The sequence below is a fragment of the Phyllopteryx taeniolatus genome, chromosome 8 (genome assembly GCF_024500385.1).
Source record: "Phyllopteryx taeniolatus isolate TA_2022b chromosome 8, UOR_Ptae_1.2, whole genome shotgun sequence".
NCBI lineage: Eukaryota > Metazoa > Chordata > Actinopteri > Syngnathiformes > Syngnathidae > Phyllopteryx > Phyllopteryx taeniolatus.
In genome coordinates, this window is record NC_084509.1 from 15243521 (window position 1) to 15270671 (window position 27151).

General features: G+C 40.4%; 1 protein-coding gene across 2 annotated transcripts in view; it reads left to right on the top strand.

Annotated features, from left to right (window-relative positions):
* Positions 1-27151, top strand: part of grik4 (glutamate receptor, ionotropic, kainate 4) — a 408097-nt gene that overhangs the window by 115341 nt on the left and 265605 nt on the right. For both annotated transcript variants that reach the window (XM_061782686.1, XM_061782687.1), the window contains one exon: positions 7274-7466. The gene's annotated coding sequence lies outside the window, so the exon portion shown is untranslated. The remainder of the gene's footprint in view (positions 1-7273; positions 7467-27151) is intronic.

Below are 27151 nucleotides of genomic sequence, written 5' to 3' on the forward strand. Positions count from 1 at the left end.
GTTTTTCTTGCGGGCCTTTTTTACATTTGTTTTTACTGGTGTCGTGTGAAGTTATTTTTTGGGCCAAAATGCTGAGTTCCGGTGTGTACCCTTCAAAGTTAAAGGCTGCATGCTTAAAACAGGAAGTCAAGTTAAAAGTTGCACATATAAACCATTTGATGTGATAAAACAGTTGCAAATAACTCTTAATGCTATATTTGCCTTTTAGCTGAAACAATAATTAATGAATATTAAGTCAATTGGGTTAGTGTCACAAACATTGCCTTTTAGTTCATAGGTTTGATATTGATACTGGTTATAATGAACCCCGAGTCAAATGTTCATTTTTGTTTATGGTGCAGGGTGCTAAGAAAATGGATGTTCATAATTTGGACACCCTTTATTTAAAGCATGCAAATTTTTTTGACCCAGCCCTCTAAAAGAATTTTAATCAAGAATCGTTTGGAACCGAAATCGAAATGAGGAACCGGAACCAGGACTGTACTCTCTCAAATTCAAACGATGCCCAACCCTATATGTAGACATATGCATAAACATACAGGACATGTGCTACAAGTGAACAAAGACATTAGACACAAATAAGTCATTAAAGTGCAAAGAAGATGAAAACAACACAAATGAGGTTCATCATGATTTTGGCTTTTAATTAGAAATACCTTTAATTATGAATGGTAGCATTGTAATTGTCTGTATGCTGCATGAAAAATGTTTTTTGCTGTTGCATGGAAACACGCTTACCATTCAATAGTTTTTTTCTGGAACTGATTGTGTTCGACCTTTTTTCCCCCATATAAAATAATGTAGTTTAATAATTCCAGACTGAATGAATGTTGCCATCAGAAAATCTGCTTTAATTGGTCCATACAAGTAATGTTTTAAGATCCATTCTAACGTCCCTAACTGTCAATAGTATCAAGAGAATCCACAGTATATTAAGTTAAACAATAATAATAATTAAAATTGGCATTCTATAGGTACAGTTTTGTGCATGTTAATGATAAGTGTATTTACATCAGCATCTGTATCTACATGGAAATTTGTAGAGAGAGGCCAGACTGGAATGTTAAACATCGCAGTCTGTTCCATTTTAGGATCTATGGGTAGCACACTTTTCTTTGCATAATTTGCTGTCATATGAAGGATGAGTTTTAAATTTTTTTTAAAACCAAATAATTTAGTTGCAGTAGTTAATTTTTTTAGGCTGATCGATTTGGGAAGTTCTACTGCGTGTGAAACATAACTCTATAATGGAAGGAAATCTTTCATTACTTGAGTGAAAGTGAGATGTCAGCTCTGAGAATATCTTAAAGCCCTCCTACACTAAAAGGTTTGTTTTGTTTAATGTAGCCTCACTGGGCCAGTTGACACTAGAAGGCATTTATCTACTTGAGGCTGACCATTTCACTGAGTGTGTCGAGAGGGATTCAGTGATTCTAATCTAAAACCTTTTTTTCTGGTGTCACATATGTCCTTGCGGTTCGCAGCGTGACTGTGGAAACAACAAGTTGAGGTTTTGCTTACCCAACCATTATACCATTTGGTGATTCGTGAAGCACACATCAAGGCCTACTTATGGTGAATCATTTTTCATTGGTATTACCAATGAGAGAAATTGACGACAAAATAGTACTTCTGGATGTCCCCCAGAGTTTTTCACCACACTGCCTCCAGGGTTTCCGAAGATACTGCAAGCTTGCGGAAGAACTGACAGAATGCTCAGTACGTACTTGTGTATGTTTCAATAACTATGCCCACACGAGCTCCATTTACCTAAAAATAAAAATACTATTTAGTTTTACTTTAGTATTTTTTGGTAAGAACAAACACTACTTTTTCTCCATTACATTGAGCGGCATTTTGCTCGCTTCGTCTTTTTTTTTTTTTTAAATCCACAGGTATTTATTTCTTGCGTGATGTATTTTAGTTCATCTAAGAAACTTGTCACACAACTTTATTTCACCAATCCAATATAACTGCTAATGACGTTTGACTCCATTTGACCAATCAAACTGAGCCAGGCAGTTACAGTCTCATAAAAGCAAAGTTTTCAAAATTAGTTATTTGGTGAAACATGACAGAAATTTACAGTTAAAACCATACATACATACATACATACATTATATAAAAAGACGTACACTTTTTTCTCATCGTTTGACATGAAATTAGACTAAATTGAGCCTGTTTTAAATCAATTAGGATTAGCAAAATTATTTGTATTTGCTTCAATGCAGAATAATGAGAGAATGAGTTTACTTTCTTTAAAGTCAGAAGTTCACATACAGTAAGATTACTATGCATTTAAACAATTTGGGAAAAACAAATCGATGAAGTCATTTCTTTGGAAGCTTCTGATAGGTTTATTGACAACATTTGAGTTACAGACACCTGTTGATGTACAGTATTTGAACTAGGCACACCTGAAAAACACGGCTTCTTTGTGTAACATCATGGGAAAGTCAAAATAAATCAGCCAAGATATCAGGAAGAGAATTGTGGACTTGCACAAGTCTGGTTCATCCTTGGGTGCAATTCCCAGATGCCTGAAGGTGCCAGGTTAATCTGTTCAAACAATTACAAGTATAAACACCATGGAAATGCCGAACCATCATATTGGTCAGGAAAGAGACGGGTTCTGCGTCCCAGAGATTACCTCATGTTGTTTCTTAAACAGCAAACTAAATAAAGATGATTCTGATTCTGAACTAGTTGAGACTGATTCAGCAGCACTTTTGCTGGTTGCAGCCAAGTAGTGCATTCCATTATGACTCAATTGCTTTTAGACATAATTACAACAACAATTCCACACAATTGACAAAATGTTGTTTATTATATCCCATAGGTGATTTGGAGATGTGTAATAATTTGGAGAACTGCATTTTCCTGAATGGAAATTTTGTTTGATTTAAAAAAAATTTTTTTAATTGGGATTTACAGTGGTTTTTTTTTTGTTTGTTACAGTTACAATACTCTCTGGAACATATGGTTATAAGTCTTTACCACCACTTTTACAGCTACAAACCAATCTTCAGTCGACTCGAAATATGTGTTTGTCGACAAACTAAAGCCCGGTTATTGTTTCTCTTCACAGGCGGACCCAAATACTTGAAATTGTCTTTTCATAATGCAGCTTTTGCCATTCACTAGTTGTTTCTAGTTACAAATGTGGCCTTGCAGCAAGAGTGTTTATTTCATTTTTTACTGCACGACAAAATAAAATGAACATCTTGGTGCTGCTGCAACAAACTTGCCACCTGTGATTTTATCTATTCATTATTACCAAATAGGCAGCATTGCACACATTTTGTTTTATAGGAGAGCAATTGAGGAACACATCCAACTTCTCATATTCATGAATTTGATTTTCTCTTTCCTTCATGCCCAAACCTCCCATTCGGTAGCTTAGAGGTTTTTTTTTGTTATCATAGAGTCTCACTTTTGATGACATTTAAAAACAAGAAAAATCATTTGTGTAGAACAAAGCGCCCTTCAGGGTGTTCCAGCCTTTGTCGTATCCCTTCATCTATTTTCAGCCTTCATCCCTGCTTTCAACATAAGTATCGCTTCATTACTCTTGCCATGGTGGTTAACTCAATATCCATCTGCATTTTTTATGTTTAATGAATGGATTGGTATTCTAACATTGACATCATGAAAAATTGGCAAAATAGCCATTCTTAAATAATCATATTAAATGATGGGTGGGTGACACGGTGCACGACTGGTTAGAGCGTCTACCTCATAGTTCTGAGGACCGGGGTTCAATCCCCGGCCCCGCCTGTGTGGAGTTTGTATCTTCTCCACGTGCCTGCGTGGGTTTTCTCCGGGCACTCCGGTTTCCTCCCACATCCCAAAAACATGCATGGTAGGTTAATTGACAACTCTAAATTGCCCGCAGGTGTGAATGTGAGTGCGAATGGTTGTTTGTTTGTATGTGCCCTGCGATTTCCTGGCAACAAGTTCAGGGTGTACCCCGCCTCCTGCCCGATGATAGCTGGGATAGGCTCCTGCACGCCCGCGACCCGCGTGAGGAGAAGCGGCTTAGGTAATGGATGGATGGATGGATGGATGGAATGATGGTTGTGTAATATATACAACATTATGACTTATCTCCTTTATTATATGAAATGCAACTTGGCATTTTGTGGATTCTTTCTTTGCATTTAGAAATATGCATAAGAGTTATCATACAACTTTGAGAAGGATAACATTGCGATACACTGAATAAACCTTAATCGCTTTTTTGGGGGGGGGGGGGGGGGGGAACCTTCCTCCACTTATACAATATATCATTTAAAAAAATTACAATCAACTCCTTTCTTGATAGTTGTGACTCTGCTCTTTCAAAAGAAAATGAATCGAGCAGATAAGGAAACGTGAAAAGGATGATGCTATATAACATTTTTATTAGTATTACAGGTGGCGAGACTAACCCTAACCCATCATATGAAATCCCATACGCAAAATTACTATGCACACTAAATTTACAGCTTTGAATGTGAACATCGGCACATTTCAATTTCAATTTATTTGGGCTAGTCCCTTGAGATGCAGCATCTCATTTTCGAGGGGGTCCCATAATCCATCCATGCATTTTCTTTATCACTTGCCTTCATTAGGGTCACGGTTGAGCCGCAGGCTATCCCAGCTAACTTCGGGCGACTTGGACTGGCCACCAAGCCAATCATATAGACAAAATGACCTAATGAAGTAGATGTTTTTTGGGAGGGGATTCAGTTGTGTTTGAAAACTACAAACAGCTTATCTACAGTTGCAGGATGCATCATGGTTGCACCGGCCATGCAATGTCAAGGGCAGTCAAAAGGGGGGATAGTTTTGATAGCAGTGCAGACAAAGCGAAAAAGAGCCTTTCAGTTGAAACTTTACATGTGTGCACTTCAAAAGTTACAGCATTATTATTTATCGCATGTTCTCTCCGAGAGCTGAAATATTCATTGGAGTATCAACTGTAAATCTACAAAACAAAGTGTGCATAATTTCTGGCAAGTGGATGTCCTGGCAGAATAAAACGACCAGCAAAAATGGGTGGGCCATTGTAAAGCAAAGGCTGGACAAATGCAAATAGAGAGCGACACTGGCTGTTTAAATATTCTTGGGTGACAATCATTATTACTGGATGAGTTTGTGGTCTTACCCTGGCTTTTGAAAAAGATACTGAATGCCCTTATGCTCCCAATGCCATGTATGTACCCATTGTAGAAATCCAATATAAGCCTCTTTCACACTGTCTTTCTCTACAAAATGGCGCATTGAGAGCAGGCATTTATTCCATAGTGCGTGTTCACATAACTGTTGTGGCTCTGCGCATTCAGATAATTAGATGTGTAGCAACGCCAGCATATGGGATGTGACAATTGCATTCAACACAAAGGGGCGGCCCGGGAAGAAGCCATCTTAGAGACCAAATGTGAAAGGGGCTATTGTTATTGCTGGCAAGCCCATTTCGGTAGTGTTTGGGAGGGAGCTTTGACATCCCAAACGTCAAGCCAACAGCCTGCTCAGGAGTGATGTAAAGGTTCAAGGTTGCTCTTCATATGTCTCCCTGAAGAAAAATCTGTCTTGGAGCAGGAGACAGTTGCAATACAAACAATCATATATCAACATCACACACAGTATAAACACCACATACATTTTATATTAGTGTAATGCACCTTGTCATGCCCAGCCACAGCTCATCCTATAGGTTGTTCATGTCGATTAACTTAATTGTGATTTTTTTGGGAGCATGGCTTAAATGATGCCTAGTTTTGTATACGCTGCAGATGGAGTCCAGCTGGAGTCCCCACTCCCCCACTCAATAAGAACTCGAGTGCCTTTGTTCCCATCAGTGGTTATGCGGTGAGATTACGACTAAAGGACCAAAGTGTGCAGTTAGTTAGCTAGCTAAGCCTACACTGTAAAAAATCCTTGAAAGATGAATCCATTGATTATAACAATTATTTTCGTGAGAGAAATATTTAAAAAAGTCGTGACTTTAAAACCAGTGAAAATGCAACAATTTGTAGCCATCTTAATACAAAGTCAATGGGGGTCGAGATTTTAGGTGTGACCAGTTAAAAGAAAGCCACCAAACTGATTAACTAAGTTATAGAAAGCTAAGGGACCGGGTTTACAAAATAATGGTCAGGAGCCAAAAAGAGTTTGCAGATGGTGGTCATGTGATGTGTGGTAAAATATATAGGAATGAATACATAGAGCACGGTTGAGAGACATTAGTAGTTGATAAAATTCATGAAATTGGAAAGCGGAAGCGAGGGAGGGGAAAATATGAGCCATCATAGTGGGGGTCAGAGGGACGTCACATGACGGGACCGGCCCAGCTGTTCCTCCAAAAGATTTTTCTGTCCGTCCACCTATTTACATCAAATTTGTCAACTTGGTTTGGTTTGTCAACTATCATTTCAGGAAAATGATAGTTGACCTCTTCTACGTCATCATTATTGGTGTGTGGTGTGTGTTGGTAAGGTGAAAAAATGTGAATCCAGTGAAACACGGAAAACAGCAGTTCCGCCACCATTCAAAATGCGTAATCATGAGCGTGCCTTGTTGAGTGACTGCTTTTGAGACCCAGTCAGCGGCGGATACACACATACTTTCCCACACCCTGGAAATGTATCTACCCTGGGTGCCACAATTTACAGGACAGCTTGGTGTCATTACAACAACAAACAAGAATCAGTAGCACAGTTAGTAGATTTGTCACATTTTACATACAATCTTTCTAATAAATTCTCACTTATCAGATAATGGGCACTATTAACATGCAATGCCACAAGACAATGACAGTTGTGTACAGTACACTTCCATCCAATCCAATCCATTTTTTTGTTTACTTCTGTAATTGTCTTGTGAATCTGCCTCGGTGACCGCTGATGAGTTTGAGAAGTTGCTCAATGTATATACTGTGACGGCATGAAAAATGTTGAAGGCGCTAAATAAAGAGGAAGGCTGCTGAGTAAGGGACAAAGTAAAACAAACATCAGCAAAAATGGACGGTAAATTCTGAAGCTGCATTTTACAGAGCCAATCCTCATGTGAATGTTGGATGTCGTCTGCAGTGCCACCAGTTATTTGATTAAAAACAGCATTGTTAAGTTGTTTTTCCCTCGAGGGGCAAGGCATCTTTAAACATAAAATTGACAACAATGAAATCAATGTTTAAGCCCCGGAATGACTCATATAATGTATGTTTACAGTCATCCAAACATTCTAGCTGTGTTTTCTGACTCTGAGACTTTCTCATCCTTCCTTACAGAGTTTCTCTACGCTGAATCCCATTTAGCAGAAGCCAAACGGGTTTGATTGCACACTCGTGCGAGCTGGTGGTACACACTGCATTTGTGCTTGTGAGATGAAGAGAAGCCAAGTGGCTAGTACAACCACTGAAGTCTGACAGCCTGGTGGACTGCAACATGGATTAAGAAGTCCCACACATCAAGAGATCAAAGGTAAGAAGATATTCCCTTATTCCTTATCATTTCACACTTTAAAATTGACAGCACCAGGAAGCGTTGGGACTTCAGTATTGATAAGATGGCAATATTTGGATGTGCCTATGAAGGCGACAACTACGATATGGGATCCTACCAAACAACTTTATCAAGACCAAATTATAGACCTTGTACAGTAGAACCCCCAAGTTGAACGCAATTTATTCTTGAAGCAACTTGACTTGTACAGTGTTCAAATAATCATAAAGATTTTAAAAATGACAAAGCAAATAAGTAAATTCATCTGCCTCAGACTCCAAAAGCCCAAGTCCTTACAGATGAGCTAGTGGTACACCATCACGGTCATACAAATGTTAGAATGAGTTAACCCCTAAAACTGAACATAACAAAAATAAAGTTAAAGCCTTATTATGTTTTGAAGTAATAAAAATGTGTTGATGAGCTTCTCTGGTAATATTCATGAAATGTAACGTGGTGGCTGCCCGCAAACTAAGCGGAGCTGATTAGCATTAGCTTCTGATAAACTGCATTTACTTTTCAACGCGATGGCGTATTTGTGTTTGGAGACATGTGCATGTGACACATACATGAATGGCTTCCCGCTTGTGTTAAAATCCTTTTTTTCCACACTTTGGGCTCTGCTTCCGCAAGTTGACGCAATCCTAGCACCATTCTTTACCACATGGTCATGGCTTCCTGGAGAACCCTTTGACTCAATCTACGTTCAAAATAAAAAAAAATGTAATCAAACAGCTACAATATACAACAATGACAACTCTCAAATGTGTGAAAATAAATTGTAACTACTTCGGTGGTTTCATAATCCCATGCCAAGTAGCCAGGGGCAGTTTTTGATATGGGTGACGGGGGCAGTCGCCCAGGGCAGCATTATCGCCCCCCACCCCGTAGATGAATGGATTTAGAAAAATTCAACTTACCCCTCACGTTTTTTGGGACCAGTTTTGATAGGCAAACATTTTTTCATCAGCACCCCCACGCCCTCCCACAACACCAGTGTGGATGAAAGTATCTATTTTCAAGAGGACTCATGTTTATCATTCAGAAACAAAATGTCGCTCTGATAACTGCCGTAGCCGTCATGAATTTCAGTCGCGACTCCGAAACTGTGGAATGGAAGGACACAAAATTAAAGGATCCACACAAATGTTCTCAACTATTTTTTTTGTCTATGCCCAACAAAACAGTCCTTCAGCCTGCAACCTTTTATGCAAGCAGACGTACAGAAACAAAGGTCATTAGAGCTTGCAGTTGTCTTCTTTCCCTTCCACTTGGGCCACTTAACGTTGTTCCTGACCTCCCGTTTACGTTTGTGTGCACTGCGGATGAAGATGCCCTCTCTGAATAGACAGTTTTATTGCTACTGATTTAAAGGACAACATGTGTTGTTGCCTTAAAGCTTCCTTGCACCCTGCTATCTGTTATCTTTTGTCTATAACTGCAGGCAATAAAAGAGAGGTAACATAGTCTCTGCAGCTGGATTTGTCCATCACCAAGCTAGGTCTAAAGATTTTAAACATTGTTTTCTAGTACAGGGTTTATCAGCTCAAGACATAAGTTAGACATTTCAAAAATCACTTTGACAAGAAAGTATGCTGCATTAAAGTCATTAAAATACTTTAGTTTACACCATGTACTCTACCAGTCAGCAACCCAAGTAAAACCTGTGACCCATTTTGAGGGGTGCACGAGCCAGTGCTAACTGTAGGCCGGTCCCAAGCCTGGATGAATGCAGAGTGTTGCGTCACGAAGGGTATCCGGCTTAAAACTCTGCCAAACAAATATGAGGGGTCGTCCAAAGAATTCCATACCGGATCAGTCGTGGCCCGGGTTAACAACGTTAACCTGCAGGGCGCCAGTGGACATACAGCTACTGTGGGTCAAAGATGAAGGAGAGGTGGAAAGCGGGTTCTTAGACAGAAAGAGAAGAGGGAAGCACAGAGCCTAGAACTGAATGCGGGGTCTTTGAATGTTGGGACTATGAGAGGAAAAGCTCAGGCGTTGTTTGAAATGATGATTAGGAGAAAGGTTGATATATTGTGTGTCCAGGAGAGCAGGTGGAAAGGCAGTAAGGCAAGAAGTTTAGGGGCAGGGGTTCAAAATATTTTACCATGTAGTAGATAGGAAAAGAAATGGAGTAGTTATTTTAAAGGAAGAGTTAGCTAAGAATGTCTTGGAGGTGAAAAGAGTGTCAGATTGAGTGATGAGGCTGAAACTTGAAATTGAGGGTGTTACGTGTAATGTGATTAGAGGCTATGCCCCACAGGTAGGATGTGACCTAGAGGTGAAAGAGAAATTCCGGAAGGAGCCAGACGAAGTAGTTCTGAGCATCCCAGACAGAGAGAGAGTCGTGATGGTGCAGATTGTAATGGACATGTTGGTGAACGAAATGGGGGGGGGGAGAAGAAGTGATGGGTAAGGAAAGGAACGTGGAAGGACAGATGGTGGGAGACTTTGCAAAAAGAATGGAAATGGCTGTAGTGAGCACTTTCTTCCAGAAGAGGCAGCAATATAGGGTCACCTACGTTACCGACTGTAAGGTAGTGCTAGGGGAGAGTGTGGCTAGACAGCATAGGATGGTGGTGTGGAAGATGACTGTGGTGGTGGGGAGGAAGATCAAGAAGACAAAGGCAAAGCTGAGACTCGTGGTGGAAGCTGAGAAAGGAAGAGTGTTGTGCGGCTTTTCGAGAAGAGGCGAGACAGGCTCACGGTGGACACGAGGAGCTTCTACAAGACTGGACCACTAAAGCTTCCACGCTGCATGGGCACTTAAACGTAAATCTTATTTTTGCATTGTTTCTCCACTTTAATGTTTAAGATCATCAAACATGTAAATATCGGACAAATATAACCCAAGTGAACTTAAAATGCTGTTTTTCAATGGTGATTTCATTTATTAAAGAACAAAAAATTGTTCAGTTACCTGACCAAGTGTGAAAAAGTAATTACCCCCCTTGTTAAATAATGAATCAATTGTGGCTAATCACAGTTTTCGGTTAATTTTCACTGATCACAGCCAAGCCTGATTACCTCCAGACCTGTTAAATCAAGAAATCACTTAAACAGAATCTGTCCTGGCGTTACTTTTTCACACAGGGCCAGATAACTTTGGATATTCTTTTTTCCTTAATAAATGAAATCACCTTTTAAAAACAGCATTTTAAGTTCACTTAAAGTGGGGAAACTATGCAAAAATATAACAATTTGAGAAGGGAGCCAATACTTATTCACGGCACTGTATAGTTGTCTATTTTACCTTCATGCACTATCTAAAAAATGAACTTAATCTGTACTTGACTAGCTTTTCACTGTATACTCTTACACAAGTAATTGTTTGGAGGACTACTTTTTACTATTACTTGAATCTTATTTTAAAATAACTGCAATCTTGAGGGCAATTTTTGGTGACCTCACCTTGTTTGCGTAGACATCATTACATCTTTAAATGACTTTTAATTAAAGTAGCAAGAGTTAGCCAGTGACAATTGACGGAGCACATGCTTTTCATCATTTTTAACCTACCACTCTCCCACATGCCGCACCTGTGAATATAGGCACCCACAGTGTGCTGAAAAGACAAATTTCTCCGAGAGGCGAAATCTGCCACTGTCGAGAGTGTGACTGTGTACCAACTCTGGCACATAGAAAATGGGTTTGTGGCGATGGTTTCAATTTCATTGCGCACAAGTATTGACTATCACTTTGGTGCAGATGGCGTATCATACCCCCACATCCCCTACAGTATGTGTCAACCGCTCTGTTTAGTGTTGCCGTTGGGTGAATCCTTTTTGCTCAGCCATGCTGGATATCATCATTAGCTTTATCTTTTTCACACTTTGGATACTGCTGCATTGGTCCTGGCCTGTAGGACATTCATGTTTACCCGCTTTACAAGAACAATTTAAATAATATATACGCTATAAAAAGGGAGAATGCTGAATGAAGCCTGTCCCTTCCTTGGCACTTGTGAATGCAAATTTGTTCGTGTGCCTGTGTGTATTAAATGAACTGTTTGCATTGTTGTGTTGACTGAATTCAGTCTGCTGTTGGGTGCTGCTGGGCTCCCCTGCCTTTTCTCCGCTTCTTCCCTGACTGCTCCTGGAAAGTCGAGATAAGACCCGCTGATGTTTGTCTGCTCCCTGGCAGATTACTGAGGCAGACAGGTACGAGGACTCTGGCAGTGCAGGTCTGCTGGAGGCCAAAGAACTTTCATAGGATGGCTGAGCAGATCACAGCTACACCTGTATAAGGGCTTTTGCTACTTAGCCAATTACTTTTCAAAGAGAAACGAAGAAGGAAAATGTGATTTCACTTTAAATGTCATTTCTGGAAATAGCGGCCTGCAGCCAAATGTCTATTAAAGGGAGGACTTGTCTTGAAATCCCTGTAAAGTTAAATGCTAATTAACTTAACTGCTCAATTGTCAGCTATCAATCAAATACCATTACCATGCTACTTCATCTAGCCGGCTTTTCCACGCTGCGGCGAGTTGCTCTACAGCGGCCAAGTCAGCATGAAGCACCCTTCTACATGCTGCTTGGTCAAGTCAGGTCTTTTTTCCCTTGCTAGTCCACCTTTCTCTGCTTGATGTGCACACACTCACGGCCGACAACAAGGCGCTCTAGGGAAAAGGCATTTTCGGGGTGCAGACATAGCTAGCTGCACATCACCAATGCACCAGTTAACCACTTATGCAAACATAGGTGCTCAAGTTATTTTATAGTGGGGCAGGCGCATCTCATGCCGGATCCCGAAGTGCGTCTTCGGGTGCCAATTTAGCCACGTGCCAAAAAATCTGGACAACTGAAATGTTGAAAAAGAGTTCAACGCTATAGCGTCACAATTTACAAAAATAGTTCTCAGTCTTTGCCCATGTTTTCAGGAATTGTCCACAATTATATACAGTATGTTGTGTTTAGAATCAAATCTCTTAATTCACTTTACATGGTCTTTAAGTGGATGATGCACAGTGGCTGTTAGGATGGCCACCATGGGAAATCAGCCTGAATGGCGGATGAAAACCAACTGTTGCGGAATACAAGCGGTAGTTGTTAGTGTGATTACTGATTAGCAGGTACTCTAATTGTTTTGACAATTTGCAATGCAAGATTGGTTGAAAAAAATGCATAAAAGACACTGACAAAGAACTGCGAGACAAAAGCAATATTCTGCTTTCGGAAGTACGATCAGAGGAAGGACGGAATGCTTCAGTGCTAACACAGGGTTGCGAAGGTTTTTTTGTTCTTGACACCGTTTAAACTCTGCACCATAATGAGGCCTATTGTCCTTTTTTTTGTGCCATCCAAATCAGAAAATAACTCTACTTCATATTCATAGCTGATGGGGGATGTAAGGAAAATAAAATAACATGATAAACTGGGAGCATAATAGTGAGATAAAGGGTATAATCTGCATAAAACCTGCCACACATTGTTGGGTAGAGTTGCTTTTTTTTAATCTCAAAGTATGCCGCTCCCTTTTTTTTTTTTAAGTTGGCTTTAAAGAACTAGGTTAAAGTCTTCAAAAAGCAAGTTATAACTTTCAATAAAAGGGAAGTCATAGTGCAAAAACAATGAGAAGATATTGTGGTTGTTTCTAAATTTAGCTCACAGCCCAGTTTTAGTTGCTTCTGTTTGACTTTGTGAACTCATATCACTTCACAATGTACTTCACTGTTTGTTACTTTTGTTAAGCTTTCAGCGGTGTTAACTTTATTCGTTTCTTTAACTTGGAGAGTTCTCAGTCATATGTTCACATTTCTTCACAGTTTTAGCTCTTTTGAAAGTGAAAGGAGGTCTGATTCTGGTTAAAAACATCTGGTAATAAAGCTTGTTTTCGTTAGTTGTTTAGCAACACACTTTCAACCAGCATGTGCAGGATAACACAAAGAACATCATGATGTTCATTTATACAAATTGTCAAGAAGTTGTCATACGAGATGTTGACTGACGCTCAGGAAGCTTTGCTGTGGAGAGCTTGACCAACAGTACACTGTACATAAATGGGGTGGTGATTGGAGAGAGGCATTGCAGGGATCTAGTCATTCGGAATGTGCAGGATGAGTGCAGCTTTTGAAAGGAGAGCTTCAAAGTGAATTATAAAATTAATCTGGTGCTCACTGACATTTTCAAATAACGATACCTCTGAAAGAGCAGCACAGCGTTTGAAATTTGTGACACATTCAAAGAGCATCATTCACTCTACCTTCAGGCTGACGTTATTCTCGTTATCCATATTGTCTGCCAGGTATATGGGTGGAATCCACGCTGGTTTGACACTCTTCTGCATGCAGCCAATCACGAGGCAAATAGGACATTGGGCCTCATTTACAAACCGTGCGTACGCACAAATTGTTGCTTAAAGCATGCCTACGAACGTTTGCAAGTCTGTGATTCATTAATATCCATCAATCACTGGATTGAACAGGAGCGGGGGCGAAGGTCATCGGGAGCGGGAACTATGAAAACAAAGTCACCGGGAATGGAAGGGAGTGGAAACCATGATGCCGGCTGATGACGGGAGAGGAAACCATGACGGAAATGAAACCATGATGCAGTTAGATTTGATTTTATTCTTAATCAAATCGATATTTTTACATTTACTTTGTTAATGAACGTATCTTTTGTTTTTTCATCATTCTGGTAATTTAATGGAGTTATTACTGTGACTAAGAACTGCATATTTTCTACCGAGGAAGCAAAACGGAGCAGGATTGGGAGCTCGGGATTGGGAGCAATCTTTTTGGGAGTGGGATTTTTTTCAAAAACCTGGGATTGGGCAGGATTTTTGTAAACATTTGGGATCGGGCGGGATTTTTTTTAAACACTTACTTCGGATTGGGAAGAAGTGGGATCAACCTCTGTGGAAGCGGGAGGGAGCGGAAGTCAACATCCACTCCCGTCTCAGCCTCGACTGTACACCATAGTGGCTACGGCCGTGTTTTCAGACCATAAAGCAGATGTGGCCGAACTACGGCCCGCGGGCTACATCCGGCCCGCCAACGATTGGTACAGAATCGTCCAAATCATATCAAAATCATGACTGCATTCATTTGACCTTGTCCGGTAATGCCGAGTGGTTCCGCCAGGTTGTCCAGTAATGCCCAGTGGTTCCACTAGGTAGCGCAATAGGTACAGTGATACATTGATTTGACTTGACTTTGACTGTTCTGTTTTTACTCTGCTACTGCTCTGAAGCCTTCTTCAACCATGCGTGGGGCAAAGAAAAGAAAAGTCGATAGTGAGTGCCGAGTGTTTAATATAGAATGGACTATCCATCCATTTTCTGAGCCGCTTCTCTTCACTAGGGTCGCGGGCGTGCTAGAGCCTATCCCAGCTATCATCAGGCAGGAGGCGGGGTACACCCTGAACGGGTTGCCAGCCAATTGCAGGGCACATACAAACAAACAACCATTCACACCTACGGGCAATTTAGAGTTGTCAATTAACCTACCACGCATGTTTTTGGGATGTGGGAGGAAACCGGAGTGCTAAGAGAAAACCCACAGAGGCACGGGTAGAACATGCAAACTCCACACAGGCGGGGCCGGGGATTGAACCCCGGTCCTCAGAACTGTGAGGCGGTCACCGTGCCGCAAGAATGGACTACTAAATCCTTTTTCAAAGGCTGTATGTCTAATTTGTTAAGAAACCATTGCGGTATTAGAGGACTATAACATCAGCCCTCACATTTCTACCAAGCATGCTGGTTCTGCGCACAGCCAATCAACGCAGGAACTGATGGCGACGGCTCAGCTGTTAAAATCAAGCTTGCAGGCTCAGCAAAACACCTTTATCTGACAAATTGCCATCCAAGATTCCGTCACACTAGATCCTGAAACAGCGCCACGGGAACTGCAAATGGAACTGATTGAGCTCCAATGTGATACTGTCTTAAAAGAGAAGTTCAACTCTCAAACTGGATTAATTTTATGCTTCATTAAGCGCAGACAAATTTCCCAAAATCCGGAAGATGGCACAGAGAATGCGAGTGGTGTTTGGCTCTACATATGTGTGTGAACAGACTTTTAGTGTGATGAACATCAACAAAACATCCTACAGATCCCAGCTGAGTGATGAACACCTCAGATGTGTGGTGAGAATTGCCACAACAAAACTAACACCAGACTTTGACGCACTGACAAAAAAAAGGTGATCAACAAAACAACACTGTTCCCATTAAAAGTAAATGTAAGTATTAACACGACAATGCCTTTTTTTTCTTCGTTTATTTTTTATATGTAAGCATCTGGTCCTGGCTTGTCCCGCTTGTCAAATTTTAAGTCAATGTGGCCCCTGAGGCAAAAAAATTTGCCCACCCCTGCCATAAAGCATTGACGACGTGGAAAAAAAAGATTTTCAGATGTTTCAAAGACCAAACAAATAAGTAAAGATCACTTCCCAGTTGGAATTGATGTGAACAGAGTTGAGTAGCCAAATATTGTACTCAAGTAAGAGTACTGTTACTTGAGAATAATATGACTCAAGTAAAAAAGAAAAGTAGTCCTCCAAATATTTACTTGAGTAAGAGTAAGAAAGTACTCAGTCAAAAACCTACTCAAGAGGAACTTGTGAGTAACTTCTGATTTAAAAGATAAATAAATAAATAAATAAATCTGAGTATAAATTAAAAAATAATAATATATGGGAAGAGCGGCACGGTGGACGACTGATTAGCCCATCTACCTTACAGTTCTGAGGACCGGGGTTAAATTACTGGCCTCGCCTGTGTGGAGTTTGCATGTTCTCCTCGTGCCTGCTTGGGTTTTCTCCAGGTACTCCGGTTTCCTCCCACTTCCCAAAAACATGCATGGTAGGTTAATTGAAGACTTTAAATTGCCCACAGGTGTGAATGTGAGTGCAAATGGCTGTTTGTTTATATGTGCTCTGCGATTGGCTGGCGACCAGTTCAGGGTGTACCCCGCCTCTCGCCCGAAAATAGCTGGGATAGGCTCCAGCATGCCCGTGACCCGCGTGAGGATAAGCGGTGCAGAAAATGGATGGATGGATGAATTTGAATTCTGCATTTAGTCCAGCACACAACTTTGGTAGCAGTTAGGGAAATTAGGGGTTATGAGAAAATAGTCTATCTCAAATATCATTGCAAAATATATTCAAATGAAAGTAGTGTCTATGAAAGTATTGTGATTTTGAGCCCAATTAGGTGCATTGCTCAGGGGAGTTCAGTCACAGGGAAAATTGCAGAGAGAGAGAGAGTGAGAGAAACATCCGCAGCTTACTGCAAGCTGTTTTCTCAAGTTAGAAGTGCGCTAAAATACCACAGTTTTGGGCAGGCAATTTAAGAGCTGCATGACAAAGCTGTTGATTTTCAGAATCTGTCAAGTTGTTTTCCCCCCTAAAATCAGTCACTTTGATTGGCCCACGAACAGTTTGTGCACGGTCATGTGACTGCGTTGTGCTGTGTGATTAGTGAATTGGAGTCAAACGACACTAGTGATCACACGGATTCATGCGGAAGTCAAAGATGCAGTCTAAAAATAGATCGCGCACGCAATAATTGATAAATAAAAGTAGCGAGTGGCATGTCGATCATTGTAACGGAGTAAAAGTATAAATTTTTCTTCACATAACTACTCAAGTAAAAGTAAAACGTACAGTTCATTCAAACTACTCTCACAAGTATAATTCATCCAAAATGTTACTTGAGTAAATTTAACAGAGTAAATGTCACGTGTTACTACCCACTTCTGGATGTAAATTTCTTACCTTAATGCCTCGAGTAAATTATTGAGAGGGTGCCGAGAAATCTCCATGACAAAAGTCTGACAGCGACGAGAAATCAACGACACTAATCGGCTGTTGGCATGTGCAAAACAAGCAAAAATATTTGGTAGAAGAACAGAGACAGAAAGCTTGTGATTTTCTGCAGCCACAGATTTAATTTAGATGTATCGTACGTCATTACACGTAAGAACCAACAAGAGGCCGTAATGCAATCCCTTGTGATGTAAACAAAACATCCTTGTTGCTAGGCTAACACTATAACGCAGCTTCCGATCTTTAGACGGACATATCTTCGCCAGATGTTACCCGATCACCACAATCTGTACATCATCCAAAAGCATTTTTAATGCCTTTTTTAAAAATAAATTATTTAGCTCAAGACACGGCTGTGCAAATTCCGATCGGCTTTGTCCTGGAGGGTCACATACTGCATGTCCACTTCCACGTCACTTGACCGATTGTTTTACTATGGTGAAGAATGTGTGAACGGTGCCCCCAATTGGACAAACATACCTGTACCTCACATGCATATACTGTATTGTTTCTTGGTGATTAGGCATATGCATTAAACTTAAAAATATATATAAATAATACCAGAAATACTTGCGTATTTTGTCTATTGCGGTGGTGGTCTGTAAGAGTTCATTAACGGCAGGCACAGCGCTCCGTGGCCAACTTCAAAATAAAAGCTTAAAATGGCAGTGTTGCACAATGGTGTACTATATGAAGGTTTTATTTTGAAGTTGGCCCTCTCAGCACGTTGGAGGAGAGGCGGCGTGTCACGGTAAGACACTGTTAACATTCCTTTTACGGGCTGGCTTGACTTTTCGGTTGACCTGACCGCTGTAAAAAAATACCAGAAGTAAATAGAGACGAAAATCACAACTGTCGACTTCTTTGCAGTTTGTGATTGTGCACGACTGACCAGTCAAGCTGAACAACAGACACATACCCTTCCTTGACAATTTGCTATATATATATATATTTTTTTAAAGTCAGCTATATGGACTGCTATACAATAGCAATTGTCCCACACTCGGAATTGCCAATTAATAGTGTAGGGATGCTCTGAAGTGGTAGACTCAAATTAACTTAGTTTATGTGTGGTAAATATAATCAACAAGGAACCATTTGTTAAAAACTTTCTCTCTTTCCTTGTGTATTTTGTTCTACAGCCGGCAAACACAGGACAGTGATTTACCAAGATTATTAATTATTGAGCTTTATGGAGTAGCATCAGCGCACTGATTGCTTCTATCCTCGATGTATGTAAAACACTCAATTATCAGCTCACACATTGAGTACAGTAAGGGAGAGCTTTCAATGGAAAGAAGTAAAACACAAACAATGAAAGGGAAGCTGAAACCAACAAAAATTTTAAGATGCGTGAGGCTCAACTGAGAAGCATAAGACACAATATGGAGTCTCCGGCAAAGACGGATGCGTGGTAGAGGATTTACTAGAAAAATGACTTTTAGGAGAAAAGTTTGGGAACAAGACATGATACGGGAGTGTGAGTATAGTGGGCAGAATATGTCGTGTTGTAGTCAGCATGACAATGAAGGGCTATTTAATTATGTTACTACTCTGTTTTTATAAAGTACAATATTATAGAGTGCAATTTTCCTTATCAAAAGCAGATACAATTTTTGTTGTTTTTTGGTCGTGGCTGGAACGGATTAATGGCATTTCTATTCATTTCAATATGATTATTGATTTGAGGCATGTGGACTGGTCACAGAACTAATGAAAGTCATATCTCAAGACACTACTCTCCTGAAAAAAAAATATTGTAATGCCAATAAGTTTATGCCCTGGCTTTTTTAACCCTTGTCATGTCTGCTTCAAATTCAGTTTCATATAGTGAGGATAAGCGGAACGGAAGATGACTGAATGAATGAATGAATGAATGATGAATATTTGGATTTGAAGTGTTTGATTCTTTTTTTAAATGAGGGATTTCTGTGGACGTTGCTGTAAGGAGAATGGTGCACAGTGAGAGGAGCCATGCAAACCTCAGTTCACAAAACAGGCAAAGGATTTGTCTTGCAGTTTGTATGCCTGAGATGTATCCCCTTTTAAACCGGGCCTGATCTGATACAAATGTTTCCATGTTTATTCATCTCGTATTTTTAAGAAACAGGTGATTCTCTCAAACAAGTTAATCTGACACTGTCAAACCGAGACAAACCGAGTACATCGTTTTATCTATTCATCTATTTTAGAATTACGGGAATCAAACCATGAAGTCTCTTTTGGTTACTCATGGGCTGTAACTAGAGCAGGTATTAATTAAGAGGCAATTATTATATGTGCTAAAATTAACATACTGTATTTTTTTTCCCTCTTAAGATGTTTTATTTCTGTCGTACTCTGTTATTTTTGCTTCGACTGGGACTCATTAAACCCAACACTGGTGTTGTTTCACGACATGGTGCCTGCCTTCAGGTCTGGAGTACAAAAACGGTCCCACATCAATTCTGCTTTCACAAATCTGACTATTAATAATCAGGCCCATTGGTATGCTACCCCATTGGAGCCCACGCTGTCGTAAATGGAGGGCAGAGATGAATGAGCACAGCTCACATGCCATATTGGCATTGGGTTTTTAGTTTGCACTCAGCCATGGACAAATCTCCTGAGACGGCACAGTTGGAGAGCGTCGACAAATAAGAGAGAGACGATTTGCTGTTGGGTTATACTGCTGCTTTATTGTGAGTGGCATGTCCTTATCAGCACTCCCACTGGCTGATCACAGTTGAAAGGGGGTCAGGTTGAATTAAATACCAGCTAATTAAAATGTCCAGGGGACATGCGATGCCTTCTTTCACTTATCCGCCAGAGCACAGATCAAGAAAGAGGGGAGGTGGAAGAAACAAGAAAAATGAATAATGGTTGAGTAACAATATCAGATACAAGATCACCTAATGTCTCTCAGTGGGTATTTATAGCCAGTAAGTTTTTTTCTGAAATCTATTAGTCCTTGCAGATAATGCAGGAAGGACTTGGTTAGTTTGTTCCCAAGTGGCCTGACTGGCCTGATATACTGTAGATGGATAGATTGAGGTTTCAGAGATGTACAGAAAATGGCTATTCTGTTCTTAGAGGTCCGGCATATCGAGACAAACAGCCATTCACTCTCACATCTGCAGCTACGGACAATTTAAAGTCTTCATTGACCTCCCATGCATTTTTCTGGAACGCGGGTGGAAACTGTAAAACCCACGCAGGCACGGGGAGAACGTGTACTATACACTCCTCACAGGAAAGCTGGAACCCGGGTTTGAACCCATGATCTCTGAACTCTGAGGTGGATGTGCTAACCAGTCGTCCATATTTTGAAAATATTTATCAATTCACATGTCCCGGTACAATTTAAAAGCAAAGCGTGGTGAGTCATTCGCTGAAATGCAAGAGTGCAGTCAATGAACTGGGCCAATCATTGCCAAGAGACTCTCAAGTATCCACCCTCTCTCCTTTTTTCCTCATTCATTTCCCTCTATGTATTATTAGAGTGTACAATCAGAATGTAATAATAATAATGATAACCGTAGTAATAATAATCCATATAATGCACAATCAGAATGTAATAATAATGATAACAGTAGTAATAATAATGCATATAATGCATTACACTTATAGTGCTTTTCTAGGCACTTTTCATGCTTTACAATTTCATACATTATTCATTCACGCCTCAGTCACACCCTATTGGTGGTAAGCTACTTGTATAACGACAGCTGCCCTGGGGCAGTCTGACGGAAGTGTGGCTGCTACTCTATGCCTACGGCCCCTCCGACCACCACCAATCATCCAACCACATTCATTCGTACGCAATGTCTATGCACATACATTAGTTTCTGGTTTCTATACTGTGCAATGTGCTTATTTTTGCGCCACTGTTTTCTCGACTGGAAATTTCAAGTAGAGAACGCTGTTGTTTCCCTCCGCTGGGAGGAGCTCTGTTTTTCCAAATATTTGGAGGTACGTGGTGTGGAAATCTTTGGCCTTGTGGATGCTGCACAAAGAGGTGTGGTTGCTGAAATGATGTCAATTTGCTACACAGATCTCGCAGATAAGTCAAACATAAACCAAGCTTTAGAGTAATGCGTTGTATCTATATTCCCCTCCAGACCTATGAGTTCCAGGAAGAAGTACCACAGTCCTCTGGTGCAGACACAACTTCATTTGCCGGTTACTCACTGTAGCGAGGCCAAAAAATGAAGAAAAATGACAAACATTTCGGTACACCACAAATCTCTTTATTTTGAATCCGCACTTTGTCGAGCATCTCATGGCAGGTTGGGATTACTAAAGTTTGTAGAAGAAGGGAAGAAAATGATTGGAATGTATTGGCATGTGAGGGATGTGTGAGTATTTTGCACATAATGTAACAATGTTGTGATTAGAAATATCATGAAAAATTAAGACTATTTCTGTTGGGGCATATGCCATTGTTTGTTGTAAGTGTAAGTAAATAAATATGAGGCTTGTGGTGAAGGTGTCCTAAATTTGACTGACATCAAGAGTGAATTGGCATAATGAGGTGCCATTTTACCTGTGGAAATGATTACTGCAGTAGGAGAGGCATTAGATTGATTAGGGGCAATCTCCTCCTCTGTTCCTGAGATGCACCAACATCACATTTGTACTTTATACACAGTATTGTCCCTCCCTTTCAGGCAAAATGACTCATTCCTTTTTTTTTTTTTTTTTAGGGTTAAGAAAATGCCAGTCGATCATTAAAGCTTTAAGGGAGATTGTATTATTGTTTCCCCCCCCCCTCTCTCTCCTCCCCCCACACACACAGACACCTATTAATGTTAGCACATATGCTAAAGATAACCTTAAGCTAAACTTGAGTAAGGCTTGTCTGCAGCAACTTGACAAAAATAAAGAAAAATGAATTTAAAAAAAGATCTGCGAACCATTTTTGATCACTGTAGTAATAAGTGTGTGTACTATGAAAATGATTTTTAAGCTCTTCTTTACATATTTTACCAAATAATAACTGAGTAGACTAGGGTATTTTCTGTATAAATGCTTATTATGTGATCCTAGATAATTAAAAAGATCTATCAGACTATATATATTTTTATGCAGTCATGGAGGGTTAGTTCAGCAATAAACACTAGTCTCAGATGACCAATCATGCCTTGTTGCAGCTGTAAAATTTAAATGGTGTCGATAATCGATAGGCAGGGTTATTGATGCAATAAAGCGGGATTAATGAAGGTGCTATTTGTTACAGTTTGTGTCCAACCCTTTCGGTGTGATTGCCTCTGTTGAGACTTAGAGACCCATTTATCAAGCTAGGTTGATCGCCGTCAGGTCACTGGTGATCCAAATGCTCATGATGGTAAATGCAAGCTTACAGTGTCCATGTCGTAACGCCTACGCGCATTAATCATAACATTAGTCACATCAGTGTTTTAGGTTAGTTGTATGTTTTTAACTGGATCACACGGAACTCGTTTTTTTTTTTAATTTAAAAAAAAACCATTTTATTCAGTTTTTGTTTTGACTGCTTATCATGGACAGACTGTGTAGGTCTTGATTGATTGTGAGTATGATAATTGTCAGAAAAATTACCCCCCGAGTCACATCGCCACTTTGTTTCTAAATTTCTTTCAGGGTTAAAGGCCACTACCATCTCCAGCGCAAGAGCTGCTCACGGCAGAAGCAGCTAATTGGATTGATAAAAAGCTAATGTGAATAGTGCCTGAGGAGTACTGGGTGCAGCTTGGTCAATTGGGGTTAGAAAAATCACATATGAAGTACAGTATACCTACTATTGTACTTCAAAAGGTGCAAGGTATTGTTCCTGATTGACCTGTGGCTATGAGCCTGGATTACTGTTTCTACTCTGGCGTCCTAGTATGTGAGATCGTTATTTGTGATGTATGACAATCGAGCAAGCAGCACATTACTTTTAGCCTTGGAAGACTTTTAGATTGATTGATCATGATTAATTGATATTGCTGCTGAGATTTACTGTACATGTAATGGGATAATAAAGGGTTGCAGTAAAACATATAACTGGATCAAAACAAGGACTGTTAGGTGGAGTGATTGAGCTCTTGGGCAACGTCATTACTCATGTTGCTATGAGCACAAAGACGCACAATCTCGATGATGTGTACATGTATACACGCATAATGTCACAAATCCTATGCAACCTATACATTTACACATGCCCTAAGCAATGTGGAAACACAAACCTAACCTGTTTTTTTTTTTTCTCCTGTCAGAAGTTGACTGTTTTAAGAATCAATGTTTAAAGCATGAGGTGTTGTAAAATAGGATGTTCACGATACAGTCAATTCTTAAAACTCCTGTGTTCTCATGGCTTCTTTTCTGACTGTACCGGATCTCATTTAGCATGCTGGCCCTGCTCTTGAGTGAGTCCAGAGGCCTTGCTCTGAGACCAAGGCTTAACTCTGGGAAGGCGTGTTATAGCTTGTCTGAACTGTACCTGTTCTTCACAGATTGCTCATATAGTTTACTCTGTGTTTGAAACGTCTTGCTTTTTCTGCTTTGTATCATTTGAATCCAAGAATTTGGCCAATTGAGTCAAATGCGGCCCTTTCACCGTACCTAATAATGCCAGGAATTGTCTGCCTTCTTCACCCATGTCGGTTTTTCTGTGTGAACGGTACAGATACCAGAGGGGTTGTAGTCGAATACAACTATTCTACCTTTGGAGGTAGTATTAGAGACGTAACAGAAGCAAGACAGGAGCTGTGTGAAAGTGAAAAGCGGAAAGACAGAACAGGGTTGTGAATTTTAACACCCAAGATTCCCGCCTTGCTGTGTTGAAAGCAATTGTTGCTGTAAGACTGGGAATGTATATGTCACACCAGACGGTGGTGCTGACCTCGTCACGCATGTACAGAAATGATCAGATGGCGGGATGTGGTTTTGCTGTGTGAACCCAAGTTGTTCTACAATATACTTTAAAGCATAAGTCAAATTTGCACTTTTTACACAATTTTGTTCCATTTAGACCTCTGTGTTATCAGCAGAACTGCAAGTCATCTTAAAAGACCTCTCCATTTAGTCTGTTTCCTACCAAACAGCATAGCGTCCTTGAGCTCCTAAGTTTCATGGTTGAAAAAGGCAGGCAAAAGTGTTCGCTGATGCATTATCCTTTGCATTAGAACGCCCCCCCCCCCCCCCCCCCCCCCCCCCCCACACACACACACACACTGCAGTGTTTGCACTTCTTTGCTATTTAGAGACTGTTCCCCAAAACATTTTTCTGTATATTATGAAGAGGTAAAAGCTTCTGCTCCCGTCCACCTAATAATGAATGGTACCTTGAGCTCCAAATGTGATATTGCATTGAAAATCCATTCTGATTGCCACACTTCAGGTCACCCAAAATCTATTTCCTTGACAACTGACTTCTTTTGCACTACGAGGCTCACGCAAGTTGCTTTGGTTGCGTTGGCCTCAGAACAAAATACCATATATTACACAAAAAAGAGAGAAAAATATCTTGCACTTGGTTCGTGTTAGTATCACGAGGAGCAACTACTATCCCATCTTGATGGGAGACAGTTGCCACATTAAACAGATTGACATGTTGCAATGAAGACTTAAAGCTGCCGCACAGCATGTGCTTGAAGTGTGCAGCAGGCTTTATGATACTCTTTTAAAAGTTACTTTCTTTTTATTGAAAATATGTACTCTTCTTCTTTTCATAGAAGGGCTCCAGCAATGTTTGTTTTTCATTGTTTTAGCTGGTAGAAAGTGGTAACCTTTTAAAAAATATATAGATTTGGGTATTGTTTATGTAAATTGCATAACAGGGAAAAAGATCCTTGACATTTTTTCTGTATGGCTAATATTTCACTTTGGAATAAATCAGAGCATATAGATGACAACTCAACATGGCTCCTGATCGTTACCTGTCACCATTACCTTCCGATTCGATTAGATTGATTGGGCCAATGTAGAACCAATTTAAAAAATGACTGACTTTCCTTGCTCAAGCATGATTCATTCATAGTTTTCAGACAGGTTACCTCCCTCAGGGTCCATCTAAAGCTGCCACTGACCTTCAGACATGAAGAAGTGTATGAAAGATTGGACAGGCAGGGTTGACAAGAGAGAAGCGAAAGAGGATTCCTTAAGGAAATTTGAACATTATAATGGAGGGCATGTATGAACGGCCATGTCGATACACAAAAGGACAGACAGGCAGAAGGCTCTCCGTGTTGTAAATAAATTTTATTGTCACTTCATCTGAGTTATGGTGTCAATTCCACTGCAAGCATCAGTTTGTTCCTCCCTCTTTGTGTAATTGAAACCCTGGATCTTTTTCATGCAGTCCAGATTCCATTCTGGCTGGACACCACACCAAAGCAAAATTCTTATCTTTTTTTTTTAATGTTTTTATTTTATTTATTTATTTTTTTAATATCATCAGTGTACCAGTGGCTGTACACTGTGAGGCAACACTCTCAGTTACAATAATACGTGCACACGACTTCTCATCTGGAGTAGCAAGTTCAAATCTTGAAATTTTGAGGTGGTCATCAAAGATAGGAAATAAGTAGTCCAGTCTAATACAGGACAACCTCAAAGGTCTTACACTACATTCTGGTCAGCTGGTTGACCTCCAGTTTGTTCAAATTTACAATGAATCTTGTGGAATTCAAACAATTTGTTCCAGGTTTCATCTGGTACAATGGTCATCACATTTTTTCAACAACAAAAAATCCAAAGGACAACTCAGTATGCAGATGATGTGTGTTGTTGAGCACAATGAATGATGATATTGCGAGCAAACCAAAGATCACCCCAGCGAATACCACAAACATCTATGTTGCGGAACAGCCCTCGTCTTGTTCAGATTGAAAGTTATTTATAAGATTGAGACACTTTAAATGACATGAATTTGAACTCTCGGCACGGTGGACAAATAGTTAGCACATCTACCTTGCAGTCCTGAGGACCGGGATTCAAATCCACACAGCTGTAGCGTATATGGGGGTTAAATAAAATGTGATTAAATTGGAGAAATATACAAAGGAAGGTAAGCGCCTGCGTTCACTTCCGGGTTAGTCCGATTTACGCTTTAATGTGAAAATCAAACTAATTCATCTCGTAAAGGGGAACCATGTCACTTTTTAGATGTACAAGTATAAAACCTCAGGACAAAGTGACGACAAACCTTTTATCAGTCTCATAATCTGAAGGTTGCTCCATGAATTAGATAAGAGTTCTCGATAACCAGATAACCAGTCTTTTGTCAAACCTGAACACACACAATAGATACAGATAGACAATTTTTATAGACATTTTAATCAGATCTAACATGGGAATTTAGAAGGGAACAATGCAGGAAAGAAAACACAAAGGACAGACAAACATTGGCAAAGGAGACTAACTTGTGATATGAGCGTGGAAGGAGCGTGTATTGACAATGCAGAGATCTGGGGTTCCTGTCCTTGTTAATTTAAACCCAACTATGCACTAATCTGTACTTTTAGTAGACCCCAAGTTGGACTTACATGCGTGGACCACAAAGTAGGCAGGCAGGTCGATCTCCTGAATATTTGGCCGGTCCGGTCCGCACGGGGGACAGGTGGATTTGGCGGGAAAGGAGGAAGGAAAATAAAAAGAGCAGGAAAACAAAAAGTTCCCAGGGAGGGCGGCCGCAGCCCATATGTCGCTGTTCGCATGACTTTCGTAGCGGACATGTGCTGCTCACTTCCTTCCCCACGGAGTTTGCCCAGGCACCCAAAAAGGGTAGCTCCGAGTGCTGGCAGGGTCCCCTGCGGCAGGGAAGGGTCTGATGTGTCCTCCATTATAATGCTCGATGTGTCATCTCGTGGTGCGAGGGGGAGCGTCCTGGCTGAGGCAGTCTTCAACAAGTTGGTCGAACGAGAGCCCGCTCAACAAAGGCTCCGG